The sequence below is a fragment of the Crocuta crocuta genome, unplaced genomic scaffold, assembly GCF_008692635.1.
Source record: "Crocuta crocuta isolate KB4526 unplaced genomic scaffold, BGI_CrCroc_1.0 scaffold139, whole genome shotgun sequence".
NCBI classification, from domain to species: Eukaryota; Metazoa; Chordata; class Mammalia; order Carnivora; family Hyaenidae; genus Crocuta; species Crocuta crocuta.
In genome coordinates this window covers 7,032,689-7,048,801 of record NW_027533258.1, presented here as the reverse complement: position 1 = coordinate 7,048,801, position 16,113 = coordinate 7,032,689, and the positions used below count along the sequence as shown (strand labels likewise).

At 47.8% G+C, this 16,113-nt stretch overlaps 1 protein-coding gene across 1 annotated transcript in view; it reads left to right on the top strand.

The window, feature by feature from the left end:
* SHISA6 (shisa family member 6) overlaps positions 1-16,113 on the top strand; it is a gene marked incomplete at its 5' end in the record, with an annotated part of 279,058 nt that overhangs the window by 134,399 nt on the left and 128,546 nt on the right. The gene's annotated exons all lie outside the window — the stretch shown is intronic.

Genomic DNA, 16,113 nt, shown 5'->3' with positions numbered 1-16,113 from the left:
CCCCAGCGAGGAGGAGGACGCAGAGGCAGGAGGGACCCCAGGCAGAGCGAAGCGTGTTTTCCTCTCGGCTTTTCCTCCTTTCCCTATTTAAAGCCACATTTTATAAACCGACGTACGTTAACGGTCCGCACCGTGGGTTTCTAAGCCAGCGTGCTTGGCGAGAGTTGCCGGGTCCTAAGCGTGTCTCTGTAAACGCTCCCTGTGGTGTGGACACAAAGGTGGAGGTTACGCAGCCCTTCGAGCCTCAAGGTGAACGCTAACGTGGCATTTCTGCTGAGCTGCTTCATGACCTAGCCGACAGCTTGCAGAACATCTGTCGGGGGGGCGGGGTGTGTGTGGAGTCCTCGATTCTGTCTTTTGTTTAAACAGAGCCCTCTTAGTGTTGTGAGCATCCTGCCATATCAAGAGTAACTGGATCCCCGACTCCCCCGATTACCTTCCTGACACCTGTGTACTGTTATAGACCAACTGTGAATTCTGTTGTAGGGATGGAATGATCCCTGTCTCCCTCTGCAATATGTGTCTGTTTTAAGTGTGAGCAAACCAGGAACTTCGCGACTTTTTCTTACATTCCATGCAATGACTTTTTAAATTCCCCGTGTGATGTTTGTTCACCCCTGTGGAGAAAAAAAAACAAACAAACCAAATCTGTATCTGTGTATGTATTTTCTGTTGTGTCTCTTTGTGTCTAAATAAAGTTTATTGAGGATACAGGTGACATTTGTGGCTACTCAAAGTCGCAGAATCAAACTGGGTCCAGAAGGGGGATGGGTTAACAAATGCACGGTTAACAAATGAAAGACATCAGCCTAGTCGTACGCGTATCAGCTCAAACCTAGGACAGCCAGCCCCCACGTCATCTGCTTTGTGATCATTACCTGTCGCTGCGAAACAAACAAATCTAAAGTGTAGGGTTTTAAAACAATGGCAAACACTATCATCTCCTGTAGGTTTCAGCGGGTCAGAAATTCGGGAGCAGCTGAACTGAATGCTTCTGGGGTGGGTGGCTCTCATGAGGTTCCTCCTGGTGACATTGCAGCAAAGGGCTACGTCATCTGAAAGCTTGACCGGGGTGGAGGACCTGCTTCCAGAACCATTCACGCACATCATGCTGGCTGTTGGCAGGAAGCCTCAGGTTCCTCCCCGTGACATTCTCTCCCTGGGCTACTTGTGTGTCCTCACAATATGGTGGCTGGCTTCCCCAGGGTGGGTGATCCAAGCCAAAGAAAGAAAGAAGCCCATGTGTCTTTTATGACATCAAACCTATGAATTACATTCTGTCATTTTCTCAATGTCTACTTGGTGACAGAAGTCCAGATTCAGGGGGAGGGGGAGCCACACAGGGATCCCTGGGGGCCATTTTGGAGGTTGGTTACCACACTTCTACTTCAGAGCTACAGATCTGAATTTTTCTTTTTTTTAATGTTTATTTATATTTGAGAGAGAAAGAGACAGAAAGACGGTGTGTGAGCAGGGGAGGGGCAGAGAGAGACAGAGGCAGAATCTGAAGCAGACCCTGGGCTCTGAGCTGTCAGCACAGAGCCCAACACGGGGCGCGAACCCATGAGCCGTGAGATCACAACCTGAGCCGAAGTCGGACGCTCAACCGACTGAGCCACCCAGGCGCCTCCGAATCTGAACTTTTCAAACAGAACATGGCAACTCTTACCAAGGCTTTCCACCTGCAGTGATTTCCCACCCTTACCCCTACCCCTTGTATGTGGTCCAACCTGAAGTGTCAGCTNTGAACGTTTTCATTACCAATGCAGGAACTTAGGTAAAAATGATTTAAGTTGCCACTATATATAAATATATAATTGTTATAAATATTACTTTTCTATATATATTACTTTTCTATAAAATTATAAAAAGCATTTTATATAAAAATGTTACATATATATAATGTTATGGCTTTGGGCTCATACATTCATTCAACAAATAAATATTTCATGAGGCTTGCTATGTGCTAAGCAATATTCAGAAGCCAACAAAATAGAGTCTGCTTTTGTGAAAACTCCTATCCCGTTGGGGGAAGGAGACAGAATAAATTCTTGATGGTAAGAGCAAGGGGAGCGAAGGCAGGCCAGGTGGCCCGAACGCCGCGGCAGGAAGCGGCCTGGAGAAGGCGGTAATTGGGCAGAGACTTCATCCCAGGCAGAGGCGGCATGGAAGGCCCCAAGGTAGAAGCTTTGCTGGGGTGTCAGGAAATAGAAGGAGGGTCGCGTGAATGAAGCAGGATAGACAAGAACAAGACTGGGGCTTTGGGACCACAGCCAGACCACGCACTTACCGGGCAGTGGACACGGCTGCAGCATAAAGGGGAGTCTCCATCTCTGTGCTCTGTCCTTAGGTCTCTGTCACCCGGGGGACTGAGCCCGGCCTTGCGTGCGGGGCTCTGCTGTGTGCTGATGCTGATTGCCCCGATCTTAGCTTGCCTGCATCTCTTCCAGCCCTCCTGTGCATGTGAGGCGGCCCCCCCGATCCTCACCCTTACCAGACTCTCTTTTCGATTCCGTTCCATCGAGGTCTCCTCTCTCCAGGAGTGTACCCTGTGTGTATTTGCCAATTGAGAATATAACTAAAGTTTCAGGAGTGAAGAGACTGGGGCTGGGGGCAGGCCTTAGGAAATGGGGTCCCCCCCTTCTGATATCGGGACTCTTTCTTCCCGCACAGCCTGGGTCTCTGGAAAAGGGCCAGGCTCCACCCTCTCTTCCTGCAGAGCAACCCGAGCTCAGCTCTGAGTGGTGCCTATAAGCCAAGAGGCGCCATGTAAATACCCCATGGGAAGGTAACCACTCCGAGGTATGACATGGGGCCATTGTACATCATGTGTATTTCATTCCTTTCTCTTTCTTTTTCTGTTTATTTCTTTTTGCTTCCCCCCTACGGCCTGTCTGGGACCTCTTCCTTAATTCCCATTTTCCCTTCTTCCTCCCACATTGGCCTTAGGCCTTCTGATAACACCGGCCACCGCGTGGCCCCGCTATGATGCTCATAACTAATGGGGTAGCCAACTCCTGCTTAAGAAGGTAATACCATTGCCCTACTGACTTGCATCACTGAACTTAACAGGTATTTCTGTCAGACTCTGATTATCTGAGAATTTCGCCTTGACCGTCCCTATTCTAAATGGCGTCCGGAACCTTCTTTGGAAGCTCAGATGCCGCCAGCCCTGTCTGCCATTTCAAAGGCCCCAGAGGCATCGTGGAGAGAGAAGTGCACTCTAGCATCAGTAGCCGCTCCTCCAAATTCAGAGAGGTGGGGGGTGAGGAGGCAAATTTAGAATGAGATCCCATAGGTGCACAGGGAATTAAGCCCTCTGAGACGAAGCCTAAATAAGAGGATGTGTTTTGGTTAATGGGCTTGCAGAGGTGAGACATTAGAAGAAATGGAAATCTGGCCTTGGGGGCTTTGTAGCTGCCACAGCCCCCTGCTCTCTCTCTATCCTGTTAGGAGACCCCTAGGAGACCACACAGTCATTGATCAACCTCCTAGGGGGCATAGCACCTCCTTGGGCTCACAGGTCCCACACTTTGTACTGATGCCCCTTTTCAGGACTTTCTAACTGAATGATGTTCTCTGCCTTTTATAATTCTTACTTTTCCCCTAATTCTCCTCTTCCCTCTTTTTTTTTTAAGGTTTATTTATTTTGATAAGGGGGAGGGGGGAGAGAGAGAGGGAAAGAGATTATCTTAAACAGGCTCCATGCTGATAGCGCAGAGCCTGACGCGGGACTCCATCCCACAAACCGTGAGATCATGAGCTGAGCTGGAGTTGGACGCTCAACTGACTGAACCACCCAGGTGCCCCTATTTTCTCCTTCTTCTAAGGAGCTACTTCTGCATGTGTTCGCTGCTCTGATTTCTTCCTTTGACCTCCTCCTTGCTCATCTCTTAGGATAAATGGAAGTCAAGGCCAAGGAAGATGCTGATCAGAGTGACGGTGCATTTAGACCAAGTTCCCCCTAAAACCTTTCCTCTGTTTATTAGATAGGATCACCCAGGCCCCCATGCAGGATCCCAGAGCCATCTTTATGGAAACAGAACATCCCCCAGGCTGCCACAGTGAAACCCCAATGATAAAGACTTCTGTTTGCTGAGTATTTACAATGTACCAGCACTTTGACATATGCCATATTCTTTTTACCTTTATGACAACCCTGTGGGAGAGCTCTTGTTATCCCCATTTTGCTGGGGGAAAAAGTCAAAGTAGAGCAGTTGAGTAATTTGCATGAGCGAACGCCAACTAGTTGGTACTGGTTCATTCCAAATCCAGTCCTGTTTTCCATAGGTCATGCTCCCAACCACCGTACACCTGCCTGTTGGGGAAGGGAGGTGACGAGGCAGCTTATGGGCAGTGGTTCTTTGGGGTGCGCACATGGTGAACACCCCGTAGCCAATGGCTGTTCTTTTTAGAGGCACACATTTTGCAGGACAGGAAGTCACACCAAAACAAAAAAAAAAAAGGTGGGCCAGTAACAGGACACCACCGCCAGATTAGCCGGGGCTAGCCTTCCGGAAAGAAAGCTCAGTCTGCTCAGATAAATTTTCAGGGTCTGGCTAAATGAACACACTTTACGGAGACCCTCTTCCACTTCAGCATTTTGGTGAAAATCTCAGTTGGGCTGGTTGTTTTTGAGTCTGATCAAAAGAGCTGGAAAGACTCCAGAACCCTCCACACGTCTGTATCATTAATTCCAGTGGTCTCCACTGGTGAGTCCCAGGCCACGCCAGGTAGTGTCCTTATGGACCTTGGTGGTAGCAATGCACGCATGCTCATGTCTTCTGCACTCGGGCATTTTACATAGTGAATGTGATTGCTGGTCCCTGCCCGCCTCTCCTCTGCTCTCTCTCACTGTTCATCGGGTCTTTCCATCATGCCAGGAGCCAGATAGAGAGGCGGGTGCACGCGCCTGGGTGTACATGATAGAGAGAGAAAGAGAGGGAGAGTGTATGTATGTTTAGGACAGAGAGAGAGAGATCCCTGCAGCCTTTGCTAAAAGGTAGGAGCTCCGAAGTGATTGCCCCTTTGTAGGAGGCGGACACTGTTGCTCACGGTTGTTCGTTCCTTCTGGTAAGCACGTATGCTGAGCACCTGTTCTGGGCCAGACACCATTCCAGGCACTGAGGATACAGCAGACAATCTTACGTGCCAGTCTGAGGTGATAGAAAGAAGTAAAGATACGAAGTATGCCGGATAGAGTTAAAAGCTATGGGACGAGACCAGAGAGGGAAAAGGAGGGACTTGGAGTTCATAAAAGAGCATCCACAAGGCTTCAGAAAATAATGACATTTGGGCACAGACTAAAGAAGGTAGAGGATCAAAGCCATCTGGGTTTGGGGAAGGGGGCTCCCAGGACAAGGGAACAGCCATGTGTCCCCCGCCAGGCTGTGGGGAATGGCTAGGAGGACTCACCAGAAGGAGCCAGAGTATGGGGTCAGACAGGGGCTGGGGCTTGAGCACATGGGGCCCATGGGCCATTTAAGGATCTGGTTACCATTCTCGACAAGATGAAAACCAAAAAGCTTCCGGCCTAAAGCATTAGGAAGCTGAAAGTCCTAATGGGACCTAATGTCCCAGGAGGGACAGGGTTTAGGCAGAGGTTGGGGGTGCTGTGAATTCAGTCTGGCTCCATATTAAGTTTTAGATGCTTATTAATCAGATCATCCATGCAGAAACATCAAGTTCAGGAAAGGCGTCCAGGTTGGGGACATGAATGTGGGAGTTTCTGGGGAGTGAATCTGGGAGACCACGTGACATCAGCTAGGGAGAGTGTCACTCCCCAGGCGAACATGGAGGAAGCCACTGGGCACTCAATATGGAGAGTCTGGGGAGATGGGGAGGGTGGCCAGGGAGGAGACTAGTCTAAAAGCAAGAAAACCAGGGCAGGGTGTGGTCTTGGAGCTCGAGTGGGAAACAAAACAGGTGTTCCCAAGGGGGACAGTGATCAGCTGTTTAAGCCATAGCGAAGTCCAATGAGCTGAAGCCTGAGCAGTGACTACTAAATGCGACTTGGTAACACGGAGGTTGTTGTTGAGCTTGGCAAGAGCAGCTGTGGGGGAGGCACACAGGTGTCCGATGGAGCCAAGAGAGGATGGATGATGTCTGGGCTGTGCTTCTATGTGGTCGAGGCCGACTGGGTGATGAGAAGAGCAAGGTCCATTATTCCAGCCCCTTTATTTGGGGATGTGTTTGAAATGCTCCATGACAGAACGCTATGCAAGATTTTTAAAGTAAGACAATGGGAGAAGAGGAATAAGAGCCTACAAGCACGGACAACCCTTTAGAGTTGTAATGTGATGTGGAGCATGAACGCGGGCAGTGGCTGGAAGGGAGTGTGATGTAAAAGAAAGTTGTGTTTTGCTTTAAGACGGGGGAAGTCACTGTATATTCGCACGCGGATAGGAATGGTCCAGTGGAGAAGGGAAAATGGATGATGTGGGTGGGGGGTGGTGTTTCAGAAGTGGTGTCCTTGATAGGTGAGTGCAGATGGGGTCTGCCACGTAGGGGGAAGGGCTGGTCTCAACCAGGAGCAAAATCTGCCAGAGAAAGCAGAGATGATATGGCCCCAGGGGCACGCAGGTGGACATATGTGCCATTGGCGCTGAGTGATTTGGAGCAGCAAGGTCCACTCATCAGCTGTGAGTGAGGGTGAGGGTGGTCAACCAATGCAGTTTGCCCCAACTGATGCAGTTTTAGTTCAGTCCCAGGCAAACGGGACACTCGGTCACCCTGATGAGGACATACGTGTAGGACCAGTCAATGTGGCTTCAGAGCATCTTTCACACCGACCTCTAGAGCCCAGAGACGCAGACTGAGCTGGCCATGCCCAGCCTCTCGGTGCTCAAAGGCCGAGGGTCTGATCCTAGAGATCAGTTGCAAGAAGCTGACCATTCCGACCCTGCGGAAAGACCCTTTGCGGATGTCATTCTGTCTAAGTGAGGCTACCTGGGCACCGGGCTGGATAGGGCCCACCCTGTCGCCCAGCCAGCCGTGCATGGGGTCTGAGGCAGAGGCGATGGCAGGAGAGCACACGCTACATCCAGAAGAGCTGAGGGCGTCCCAGCAGGTGCTGAGATCAGAGCTGGAAGTGACCAGTTCAGGAGTCTCAGCAGGAGGGTAGTGGCACAGGTAGCACCGGTCAAGTCCCACAGCTGCTCAAGTCCCCAGATCTAGAGACAAGGGGCTGTGACCCAGAGGGAGGAGGCTGGACCGGTGGCCTCTGCCCCCTGAGCATGGGATGCAGCCAGAGATGGGTCCTCACATGGACCCATGTGGATAGGTGTTAGCGAGTGAGGAGTCTGGGTAAACACTATACCGGGTGTAGGAAGCCAGGGCAGGGGGAAAGCGAGGACCAGAGCCCGATGGTCAGCGTGGTGGCTGGGAGGTAAAGTGTGAGCAGGGGCAGAGCTTTTGGTAATGACAAGGACCAAGGGGTAATGTGGGAGTGGGTCCTGAATATAGCGGAGAAGCCAATCAAAACTGAGGTCAGGGAGCTACTTCTTCAGGCCCAGCCAGCACTGTCCTTGACTGCTTCCATCTGTCCTTGCCCGAGCCCCATGGCTGGGCCGAGCCTCACGCAGGCCTGAGCCTGTTCTCACCTCTCCCACCAGCCCAGCCCGTTTGTCAGGCGCTGCCACGGCTGCCCAGGGTACACAGGATTCCAAATGAGGTCTCCCCTTCTAGAAAAGCAAAAAAAGAAGGGCAGGCCACCCCCCACACACACACATTGGGGTTTGAGCAAGAGCCTGCAGACCGTCCTGTGGATTGTGGCCAGGGGGACCCTTGAGCCATTTAGCTAAAGAAATCCAGTGTAGTTATTTTCACACTCTGGGAGCCAGGGGAGTGAGTGGGCTTCACTAAACCCAAGGTGTTCGAAGGCTGGGCTCCAGATAAAGCACAGAGCTCAGAAGGCATCTGGTCACCATGGCAACAGAGAGCCGGGGAAAGTGCAAGAGCAGGAGAGAGGGAAGGCTGGGCCTGGCTTGCCTGAGATTGGCCTCCCACCTGGGAGCACCCTTGCCTGGACTTCTCCACAGGTCAGGGTGGGTAGGAAGAGCGGGGAGAGGCTCTTGGCTTCTGGGCCGGGGGCACCACAGATTCAGGCTGTGTATGGATCATTCTGATCTGCACCCTGGGACAGCTCCCTTGGTATGGCCTCTGCCTGCGTGCTCCTGATACATGGCTGAATACCGGGAACCAAGCTTTGACTCTTTGTGCTCAGCCTTATTCACTGGTCTTTCCCACAACTGAGGCCGGGACACACAGGCTGTCCCTGAGCCTCCCATTCAGGAGAATATGTGGCATCAGTGTGATTCCCTATTTTCTCAGAATTGAGTCAACCTCGCACAGTGGTTAATTGGTTAAAATGGACTGCATCAGAAGCAAAGACAGCTGTACACGAATGGTGAATTCCACGCCCACCCAGTGAATCCATTTCTCAACATCACTGCTGTTCAAACGGGAAGAAATAAGACAGAACAAAACCCAGTGCAGTACCTTTGAAAGCTCTCAATTGGATACTTCCATTTATGAGTTCCGCCATTTTGGCTAAAGGCACCTATTTCCACAAAACGTCCTTTCCTAAGTTGGCCCTGCGAACAAGATCACCTATGACCCCCCTCACCCCAAGAAACAGAAAGGGTGCTATGTCCCTCCTCAGTCTTACTGAGGACTCTGTCTTCACCTAGGTTAGTTTTGGTAGCAGTTAAACCTTGCAGATGGAAGTGAGGAACATGGTGTCCATCAGAGCCAATTTCCTGAGCCATCCAAGGGTTTACTTCTAAGGTAGGCCCACCCTATTCTCCATTAGAAACCCACTTTGAGGCCCTGAGGAAGTCGATTCATAACGTGCTCATCCTCTGAGGTTCATCCTGTTCCAAGGCCAGTGCTTGGGTCGAAATGGCACACACGGACAGGCGAGGTGGCATCTGAATTGTCACCCAACTCACACTACCTCAGCAAATCATGGTGTTAAGAAGAATCCCCATTCCTCAAATCTTTGCCGAGTCCTGGACCATACATGTCCCTATGTAATGCTTGCCTGCTACCACCTGCCCACATAGGCTACTGGGCCAGTCTGCTGGGTTGGTGTAAGGAGAGGAGAGATGGTCCAGGGCAAAGGAGCGGGTCAGGATATATTGGGAAGTTGCTTTGGTAAATTTCAACTCACCTGTAGAGTATACGTATGTTCTACTCAAAAGAGGAGTAACCTAGATACAGATGGATGTCTCTGGCAGTGAGGCAAGAGATATATCTTGTTGGCACATTGAAATCAGTGAAGCATCACTCCTCAGCATCTGCCAGAAGGAGGGGAGGCCCAAAGAAAGACTTCAGCACCCTGAATCTTGGTGTCCCTTTAGGTCCCCATTGGGAGAGGAGAAGGATGAAGTTCTTTGGTTTTCTCAGAGGCTGGCGTGCTCAGACAGAGTTCTATCACCTCTGGGCTACATTCTTCTTATTTTCTAATCGCTTGCTGGTGCCAGATCTGAGTTTCCTCTTGCCATGACCCATGGCTCAAGTTGGCCTTAGGGGCAGGTTTGTGGCCAGTGTACCCTCTTTCTGGCACTAGTCTTGGCACTGACCGGGCATCCAACTTGGGAATCATGCCTTCTCAGGGGCCAGCCATTGGCAGTTGGCTTTCCCTCATTCTCTGCTGATCACTGCCAAGAGTCTCACGAACCCTGACAGCTTAGCTGACGGGGCTCTCAAGTCTGGGAAAGTACTGGGCCATCCCTACGCCAGCAGGAGTCTGTGGCCAGGAGGTGGCCTCCCAATGAATGGTTGCCAGGATTTCATGGCAGCCCAGAAATGGGACGGAATCCTGATGATCTCGGTTCTCCAGACACCACTCTCTGGAGCATAACCATGTAATTCTGGGACTCCGCTTCTGTGCAGATCATGGATGAGGCAGAATAGTGATATCCCAGCCCTTCCTGCCTGGAGTCATGGCCTCAGCCTGGGTCTTCCTGCCCTCCAGATAGCGATGTCAACTTCCCTCATTAGATCATTGTGGAAGAAGGAATGTGCTGAGAAGGAGAGAGTCGCTGGAGTCAGACAGGTTCCTTTACTCCTGGCTCTGCCTCATGCTACCCATGTGACCTTGACTTCTATGACATCCATCTGTGAGATAGATAATAGTACCACCTACCTCACAGGGCTATTGTGCAGATCGTATGAGGTAACATGTGCCAGACTACTAAGCACCAAGCAATGGTAGCTCTTGATATTGTCGTAGCTTAAGATGCTGGAGAACCTTACTGTTGAAGGGATGATGCTGGCGCCAGCGTGTGGGCATCCCCTAGGAGCTAGTTAGAAATGCAGACTCTTGGGCTGTAGCCTGAATCTACTGATTCAGAATCTACATGTTATTAGCAAGATCTCTGAGTGATTCACATGCACCCGAAAGTTTGAGCAGCACTACCCTGGAACGGTTTTAAGTGCAGTCCTCTGGATGGTCTTCAAGGTCATCCCCATTGCTGAGATTCATTGGCTGTGAAGTCTCTGCATACCAGAAGCCACGGTGTCCTGCATCTGGGGAGGGAAAGAATTCCTCCCTACGAGGAGTACCTGAGCTCTAAACAGCGATGCAGAGAGACCTCCTAAGACCTGAGCGACCTGTCCCAGATGTCGGAATCACAGGGATCTGTCCAATTCAGTGGAACTTAATTATGGGTCGAGCGAGGATAAGAAAAACAATGCCAGGCTTCCTGAGGTATCTTCCCTGCCAAACAAAAGGGAAGTGCCATAAAATCAATCCCAGGAGAATGGGGGGGGGGGTTGAGGAAGGAAAGCCTTTTCTCCATGTGGAGGAGCCCTAAAATGGCCCTCGTAGAGGAGACAGGACTTGAGGCGGCCCTTGAAGGGCAGGAAGAATGCAACAAGAGTGGGGCAGGGTGGGCATTGTAAGTGGGGATGCCTCTGGAACAAAGACACGGAGGAGGGAAAGGCCTATGTGACAGGGCATAGGACCCCCTTTAGCGGGGTACAGGGAAGTGATGGGGTGCTGGGACGCCTATCGGGGGCAGCTGGAAATGACCCAGGAAAGGTGGGTTGGAGTCAGTGTCCTAAATCCTCCCAGGACAGAGGAGGACAAAATAGAGGTTGAGGTCAGAATTCTAGCTGATTATCACTACCCATCTTCTCCTGCCCCTTTCTACTCTCCTGCCTTTAAGAGCGAACCTAAACCAGGCACACATCAGGCAGGTCCCTACACGAGGCAGACTCCCTCTCCCTGGGCAGAGATGGACACAGCCAACTTAGGGTCAACTCCCTGCCTCTATTTCCCCCACCAAGCGTGTCCTCCGGGCATCTATCCTGGTGCAGCTGAAAAGGAATCAGGTGGGTTCATGGAGCTAGTGTTCCGTGGAGACTCAATTACCCTGTGGTTTTTCTGACCTACAGTCTTGTCGGTTTTTCTGGGTCAGGCCTCAGTTTCCTCAAGCAAGCCAGAGCATCGAAGATTCATAGGGCCCTTTGTTCTCTGACACCCTGGGGTAATTTCAGGATGAAACACCTCCTGATGTGAATTACGGTGTGGAGTCAGGCAGACAGCTTTCTCACACAGGAGACCTTTGAGTTTGAACGCCCCCGAGCATTCTCCAAGTGGCCTGTTCTTCTGCCCACGCTCTACGATACATGCATGAAGACCCTCGGGATACGGGCCCGATACTGGAGGAAGGTGATTTTTTTTTTCTGAGGTTAACAGCAGATCATTCATGGTTCGTACCTGAAGGTCCTTCCACCAGTGATGCATAAATGTGCAATTGGGTTCTCGGGAGCCAGAGCTTATAAAGTATTCATTCCCTGAATAGGATGGATGTCAGACTCCTGTTATCATCATCTGCTTTCCAATGAATCCTTTTGCTTTTGCTCTGGGAGAGTAATTCTGGGGGAGCATAATGGTTTTCTGGTTTTTTACTAAGAGCACTTGAACGCAGATGCCCAAACCCTGAATCCATTCAACTGAAATGGATGGGGCCAGTGGCATGGACACCAGCTGCACCCAGATTGAACCGTGCGGCAGATTTGACAGAAACTTAGGTTTGTGCAGATGAAGGCAAGGGGCCTTCAGCCCATGACTCCTCTGGCTACTCAGGAGCTCAGGTAGAATCCTGCTGCTGTCCATGGTACCTTTATTCCCTCAACACCTACATCCAAGTGCATTACCATTCCCATTCCGTTCTGGTCTCCTGACCTTGCTCACTACCTACTTCCTTCTTAATCCAGCATCCTGGTTCATCACTCCGTCCCTTCGCATGTAGACAACTCTCAAAGACACCCCCCCCGCCCCGGATGGAGTTCCATGCTTGTGCCCCACGTCCTGTACTCAGCTGAGTAGCCAGTGATCCACCTTATTCTAATTTAACCCGATTTAATCCGATGGACCTAACCTAACCTGAAGCTTAGACCTCTTGTCACTCTGTTTCATAAAATCTCAAAGGCTCTCCTGGAGCCAGAGTCCTAAATATTAACCCTAACACTTCAGAAAGGCACTTGTGCATCATGAAAATACTGAGTTCAAAACTCTTAAGCGGCCATGTGTGTATACCCTTCCTTCCTTCCTCTGTCCCTCCATTGACAGTGTGACTCAGGAACGGAGCGAACAGGCGGCATACAAGGCCTGCACCATCTGGCCCCTGCTTACTGCTCGAGCCCCTCCTGTTCACCACACTTCAGTCAAAATTGGGCTCTTCCTTCTTCCCTCCCTAGGGCCTGGGCACAGGCTATTTCTTCTGTCTGGAATGTTCTTTCCCTACTCATTGTTCAGGTCTTTGCTTGAATCTCCCCTCTTCAGGTAGGTCTTCTTGGCCATCAAATGGAAATCCAACTTTCCACTGTAGTTTCTAATTTCACCCTTAATATTTCCTTTCCCATACTCTTCAAAAAATTATTTTTAATTTGTGTGATGTCTTGCCTGATGCCTGTCTTTGCCACTAACCATGCGATGAGGCACCTTGTCTGGAGGTGTTTACCTTGTATCACCTGGCTAACGCAGTGCCTGGCACATAGTTCATGCTCAGTGGATATTGTCAATGAATGAGTGAATGAGTGAATAGGTGAATGAATGAATTGAAACAACACTCAACTGGAAGTCAGAAGACTTCACCTGTTGCAGGTGAATGTATGGGAAAATTTCTTCCCCTCTTTGGCTCTCCATCTCTCTACCTGTAAACTTTTCTACAAGATACCTTCTAGTCCTGGGGCACCTGGGTGGCTCAGTTGGTTAAGCATCTGACTTTGGCTTAGGTCATGATCTCACAGTTTGTGAGTTCAAGCCCTGTGTGCTGACAGTCCAGAGCCTGGAGACTGGAACCTGCCTCGGATTCTGTGTCTCCCTCTCTCTCTGTCCCTTCCCCACTCTCACTGTCTCTTAAATAAATAAATAAACATTAAATAAATAAATAAATAACCAAAAAACACAAAAAACAAGATACCTTCCAGTCCTGATGTCCCAGGACTAAACATGTATGTGTGCTGAAACACGAAGTGAAGGGTATCTGTGACCTGAGTCATCTCCAGAGCTGTTCTCCACCCCCTTAGACCACTGTGAAAATTGATACCTCTTCATTGTTTGTTTCACAGGACTCTTTACGACTGCAGTCATATGCACTTTAAATACAAAAGAATAATATGGTCACCACTTCGCATCTTGCTTTTTAAACTTAATACAGCTTGGATATCATTCTAGATCAGTCTTCCTTCCTGTCCCCACCACTGGCTGCCTAATAATCCATCCTATCATACCATCATTTATATAATCAGTATTAGGCCCACTGATTACTTCTTTTTACTGACTTTTAGTCTTTTAAATGTTTTTATTTAGAAATAATTTCAGGCTTACATAAAAGTTTCAAAAATAGTGCAAAAATTCTTGTATAGCCTCCAACTTCTCCAAATTTTAACATTTCATCAAATTTTTTTATCTCTCGATAGATAGATGGATGTAACATGTCACGTATTTAACATTTAACATCATGTGACATACATATGACATCACAGACAGACATTTATATATGTGTGTGTGTGTGTGTGTGTTTTCTAAAAATACATATATAGTTTTTTTTTTAAAGTTTACTTATTTTGAGAGAGAATAAGTGTGACTGAGCAAAAACAGGGGAGGGACAGAGAGAGAGGGNTGTGTGTGTGTGTGTGTTTTCTAAAAATACATATATAGTTTTTTTTTTTAAGTTTACTTATTTTGAGAGAGAGAAAGTGTGACTGAGCAAAAGCAGGGGAGGGACAGAAAGAGAGGGAGAGAGAGAGAATCCCAGGCAGGATCCATGTTGTCAACATAGAGCCCAATGCAGGGCTCATTCTCATGAACCATGAGATCACAACCTAGGCTGAAATCAGTAGTCAGATGCTTAACCTACGGAGCCACCGAGGCGCCCCTATATATAGGGTTATTTTTTAATATTTGGGAGTAAGTTGGAGATATGATGACCCTCTACCCCTAAATACATAAGTAATTCCTAAAATCAAAAACATTCTCTTACATATCCACAGTATGATTATCAGAACCGAAGATTAACATTGATGAAATGCCATTACCTAATGTACAGCTTTTATTTCAATGCACCATTAATGTCCTTCACAACAAAAGAAAAATGTTTTTCCTGGTTCAGGAGCAGATGTTGTTAGCTTTATTTCTACCTATTTGAACACCTTGGTTGCTGTTTATAAGAGCTTCTCTACCATTATGGTCTCTGACTGGTTATATTTGTGTATGTGAGGGCTATTGCTTTCTGTGTATTAATTATATATCCTGCTGTCCAGTGATTTATTTTATTGTTTGAGTTATTTTTATCATCGACATTCCAGATTTTTATCATTGACACATATCATATGCATATTGCTTCTCCTTTACCCTTATGCCTCTAAGTGGTTTATCTCGTCTGATTGTATTGGCTTAATACCACGAGTACAGTGTAGAATACTAGTGGCCATAGAAGGCATCCTAACTTTGTTTCGATGTTAGAGAAAATGCTCTAGAGCTTTCTCATTCATATACTGTCTTTAGGACCAAGGTCTGTAGATAGAAGATGGATGGATGGATGGATAGATGGGTAACTGATTCAGATTAATTCATGTTAAAAATATCCCTCAATGCCTTAAATCAAGAATGGGTATTGAATTTTGTTAAAGGCTTTTTCATCATTTATGGAGATATAATCTATGATTATTCTCTTCAATCTATATGGTATGTAATATTAATAGATTTCCTAACATTCACTTAATCTTACATTCCTAGAATGAATCCCACCTGGTCATGTGTTATCTTCTTAAAACTGGATTTTGTGTATTAATGTTTCATTTAGTATTTTTGTATCAATATTAGTGAATGATAGTGGTGTATAGTTTTCTTTCTTATACTATCTTTATGTTTAGTATCAGCATTACTAAAGCCAGCGTTGCTAGCTTTATTAAAGGAATTGGGAATTGTCTTTCCTTTTCAATGCTCTGGAATAATGTGTAGAGCATGAGGACCATCTGGTCTTTGAAGATTTGAAATAATTATCCTATAAAACCATCATGGCCTAGTGCTTTTGAGGGTAGCTTATTAGTAACTTTTTATACAAGATATGTATTTTTTCCTACTTAATTTATTTTAGAAATTTTGGTATTTAAGTTTGTTATTATGTTTTGTTTGTCTGTATTGTTTGTTTGGGGTTGTTTTCCTAATAGTTACCATTCAATACTTTTTAGTCCCATGTGTTTAATCCTTTTCATCTAGTTTTTCAGGTTTTTTTGCTGATATTCTTTAATTTATGTCTTTTGCCTGTACAACAATAAGTACATATATTCTACTGTCTTCTCCCAGTTTTTAGTTGTATTGTATTATTTCTGTTCTGTCACATATAGCACCTGTACATTAGTCGTGAACCTCTTACCCACCTGTGTTTTAACATTTTAGATTTCTCCCAATTTCTCTCTCTCTCTCTCTCTCTCTCCACCATCTCTGCTCATCATTATTTTTCCCCTGAGGTTTGCCCAGTCATCTCTTGGTTGGATGAAATGCCCAGTCATCTCTTGGTTGGATGAAATTTCATCTCCCAGTGGATTGCCTAAGAAGGGTTCATGAATACATAATACCCTAAGTTCTTGTTCCTT